Source organism: Gekko japonicus, unplaced genomic scaffold (genome assembly GCF_001447785.1).
Source record: "Gekko japonicus isolate JY-2015 unplaced genomic scaffold, Gekko_japonicus_V1.1 scaffold70, whole genome shotgun sequence".
NCBI classification, from domain to species: Eukaryota; Metazoa; Chordata; class Lepidosauria; order Squamata; family Gekkonidae; genus Gekko; species Gekko japonicus.
Window position 1 is genome coordinate 1,197,556 of NW_015167529.1, and position 4,656 is coordinate 1,202,211.

Genomic DNA, 4,656 nt, shown 5'->3' on the forward strand with positions numbered 1-4,656 from the left:
TTCCACTGTGGGGCCTGTCATTCCAGTCCCAGAAGACTCCTGCTACCCTCAGGGGCTGTCATTCCACTGTGGGGCCTGTCATTCCAGTCCTAGAAGACTCCTGCTACCCCAGGGGCTGTCATTCCACTGTGGGGCCTGTCATTCCAGCCCCAGAAGACTCCTGCTACCCCCAGGGGCTGTCATTCCACTGTGGGGCCTCTCATTCGCGGACCCGAAATGCCTCACTGTAGCTACAGGCCTGGTTCTGGGACTGGAATCAAGGGCCCCAGAGTGGTAGAATGACAGGCTCCAGAGTGGAATGACAGCCCCCTGGGGATAGCTGTTATCCCAGTCCCAGAAAACTCATGCTACCCCCAGGGGCTGTCCTTCCACTCTGGAGCCTGTCATTCCAGTCCTAGAAGACTCCTGCTACACCCAGGGGCTGTCATTCCACTGTGGGGCCTGTCATTCCAGTCCCAGAAGACTCCTGCTACCCCCAGGGGCTGTCATTCCACTGTGTGGCCTGTCATTCCAGTTCCAGAACACTCCTGCTACCCCCAGCGGCTTTCATTCCACCCTGGGGCCTGTCATTCCAGTCCCAGAACACTCCTGCTACCCCAGGGGCTTTCATTGCACTCTGCGGCCTGTCATTTCATCCTCATAACCCATCTGCTACTTCCAGGGACTGTCATTCCACTGTGGGTCCTTTCATTCTACCCTCAGAACCAATGTTCCCTCTAAGCCATGGAGTCTTGTGAGCAAAAATTCTACTTTGTGAGCTACTGGCATTAAAGTTGTGAGCAAGTGATTTGGCTGCTGCATAGATTAGTTTGCTCTGGATCCCTCCTTCCTGAGCGGAGACAGAAATGTGTGAGCTGATGGCTAAAAAACTGTGAGCTAGTTCACACTAACTCAGAGGGAACACTGCTCAGAACACGTCTGCTACCCCTAGGGGCTGTCATTCCACTGTGGGGCCTGTCATTCCAGTCCAAGTCCAGTGTATTTGGGACCAGCAACCTTAATGGTAATTCCATTCCGCATTTTTTTTTGCAACTCTTCTTGAGCTGTAATGTATTTCAATGGAGCCCATGCAAGTCAATTGGCATTTCTGGCTCCCATTATTTCCAATAGGCCTTCAAGTCTCTCCCATTGTTTCCAATGGGCAATCCTGTCCTTCATTTTAGTACATCCCCCAACAATTGTTGCGTGGTGGCGGAGGAGGAGCGCCCCCTTCCCTCTGTCGCCCAAGTGATGTTTGCTGCTGCACGGCACCTCGCACTGACACCTCAGTAAAACTGTGGGCGATTCTGCATCTACTCAGGGGACTCTTCAGATATACCAAAAAATATGACTTTTTCAGTCAACCCAATGGGGGGAAATCTCAAACAGCCAGATAAGAACTGAGCATGCTCCTGCATGTAGCATTTGCTCCACATTTTCTCAACTGGGGGGAAAATGTGCAGTTCAAAACCACCTTGGGGCAATGCCGTACTGACTGCAAAGTCATCCCTGAACGGCCATAAAACGGCCATAAATCTATGCAGAAGGTACAATAAAATCCGATGATCAAAAAAAGTGAAAGTGGCATGGAGAGTGGAAGCTACCATAAATCCCGATGATCAAAGGAAGTGAAAGCAGCATGCAATGCAGAGAGGAATTTCTGTTCCAACATGGGTTTGGTAAAACAGAGGGAAAAGCCAATGCAGAATCAGCCTATGTGTGGCAGAAGGAAGCACCTGCTCCTCCACCACTTGAAAAACGTGTCACTGCCTCTCTCAGTGTCTGTACCTGTTTCAGTCTTGGTCTGCAGTAGAACAGTTTGATAGGAGTCCAGGAGCACCTTGGTTGGTGAAAGCCTCCAGGGAAGTGGTAGGAGGAGACATTACAAATCTCTCATTCTCCCAGGGCTGTTTCCCCAGCTCCCTCAAGGAGGGACACCCCCTCCTGAAAAAGTCATTGTTCGATGAGGGGAATGTGGCCAATTACTACCCAGTAGTATCGAATCTTCCATTTCTGGGAATGGTGGTTGGGTAAACAGTGGCTGAACAATTCCAGGAATTCCTGGATGAGACGTCTGCCCTAGATCCCTCTGATCTAGCTTCTGGCCAGGGTGCGGGGCTGAGACAGGTCTGGTCACTCTGGTTGACAATCTCCAGTTACATCTTGATGCAGGTGGGATGGCGCTATTGAACCTGTTGGATCTGTCAGCTGCCTTCAACACAGAGTAGACCACTTGGCCCTGGTCAACCACCTAGCCTACCTGGGTATGAGGGATACGGCCTTGAGCTGGTTCTCCTCATTCCTCCAGGGCCAGTCCCAGAGGGTAATCATAGGTAGAGAGAGGTCATTACCACAGCCCTAACCTGCCTGGGCGGGGTAAGTGCCTCCAAAGTTTCTGTTTCATTTCATTTCATCTGATATGTATAAAAGCCCTAACATACTGGCACTCTCCAGCTCTCTCACTGGCTGTGCTGTGCACTCCATCAGCCATTGGCCTGTCAACTGCCACTCAAGAGTACTTGCGTGCCATTGGCTGGGGGCTGGGTCTGCTCCTCTCTCCCGCTCACTGCCAGCTTGGCCACTCTTCCCTCCCTGTCAGAATAAACTGCTAAAACAGCTGTCTCTTCTGACAAAGAAGCTTCTCCTGCTTGGCTCCTCCATGGCTGGCTGGCTGGCTACTGAGGTGGGCCAGTAGCCATCAAACCATTCTCTTCTCCTCCTGCTGTGCGGCTCTCTTTCATTTTATTCACTAGGCTTTTTGATGGGGTGCAGGCAAATCTTTATTAGGCCAATTATAGAAATCTAGGAAAACACCCTCACTTGAAGCGTGGTTCCAGAAAGTGTGGGATATAGTTATTCAGGATAAAATAGCTACACAAATATTGTTGATGGATACCCCAGGCTATGAAAATAATTTTGTGGAAAAGTGGTATCCTTTTATAGATTATGTAAATAACAATCCCTCTGCAGAATGTAAAATATCATCAAAATATCTGGAATTTATCTTGTTTTAGGTCTATTCCTAAAATATGTAATGCAAAACTAGGTTTTAGTTTGTGTGTGTATATGTCTGTGTGCTCCATCAACCATTGGCCCATCAACTGCCAATCAAGAGTACTTGCATGCCATTGGCTGGGTCCTGGGTCCGCTCCTCTTCCCTTCCCACTGCTGCCTCAGCCACTGTTTCCTGTCAGAATAAACTGCCAAAATGACTGTCTCTCCTGATGAAGACACTTCTTCTGCTTGGCTCCTGTGGGACTAACTTCTCCCTCAGTGGCTGTTGCTAGGCAACCAAGCTTGGTTCTGTCAGTAAAAAGGCAAAGCCAGGAGGCCCTTTCCAGGCCTTTGTGGGGAACCTCTGACTAGGGTTGCCAGCTCCAGGTTGGAAAATTCCTGGAAATTTTGAGGTGGAATCTACGGAAGCCAGGGTTTGGGGAGGGGAGAGGCCTCAGCTGAATAGAATGCCATAGAGTCCACCCTCCAAAGCAGTTATTTTCTCCTGTGGAACCATTGATGCCATTCTCCAGGTGAGGGCTGAATATCACTCAGAATTACAACTGCTCTCCAGATGGCAGAGCTCAGTTTTCCAAGAGAAAATGGTTACTTTGCTGGGTGAACTCTGTGTCATTATAACTTGCTGAGGTCACTTCCCTCCTGCTTGGGTCTCCACTGTGGAGAAAGACTGTACTTTTCCTAGGTAGAGGCTCCAGGTGTGTGTGTGGGGAGATGGAAAGCTGAAGTCAGAAGGGCTGGAGATCACTCAGAATTACCACTGCTCTTCCGGTGGGAGAAATCAGTTCCTCATGCGAAAACAGTAAGCTCTGTGTCATTATACCTTGCTGAGGTCACCACAGCAAATTGACATTGAGTGCCCAAGGCCAGGGCACCTGCCAAGAGCCTCTTTCTAGAGCTTGTTGTATTTATTTCCACAATGGGCCTTATTCCTAGTTTATATATAAAGGACATCGCATTGATTTTGATTTTGGATTTTTCCTTGGACCAGAGCAGCTACTTGGAAGTTGGAACTTTTATTGACTTTGTGGCTGAATGCATGAGCTGACCCAGCTAAAAACCATTGTGTTTTCTTACTTCTATGAACCATCCCTCAGATACAACTTCTATATAGGGGCCCTCCCAGAACATGTTTGCTTGGCCTCTATATTAACATAATTATAGGCATCAAATGACAACTATTGTATTCCTGGCAGTACTTAATGAAGCCTGGTTTGGGTTTGTTGTGTTTATTGGTGATTGCTGCCAAACTTAAGAGCCAGTTTGGTGTACTGGTTAAGTGCACAGACTCTAATCTGGGAGAACCGGGTTTGATTCGGGCAAGCCATAGTTCTAACAAGAACTGACCTTGAAAGGGCAGTTCTTGAAAGAGCTCTCTCAGTCCCACCTACTTCACAGGGTGTCTGTTGTGGGGAGAGGAAGGGAAAGGCGCTTGTAAGCCACTCTGAGACTCTAAATGAAGGGCAGGATATAAATCCAATCTCCTCCTCCTCCTCCTCCTCCTCCTCCTCCTCCTATAGCAGGTTGCTGCACAAATCTAGTCTTATTTCTCAGAAGCCCCACTATATTAAATGAGACTTAGTCCCAGGAAAATGTGATAGGATGGCACTCTAAACTGAACATTTCTTAAGTTAATTAATTCATTTATGAATTTGATTGAACTAT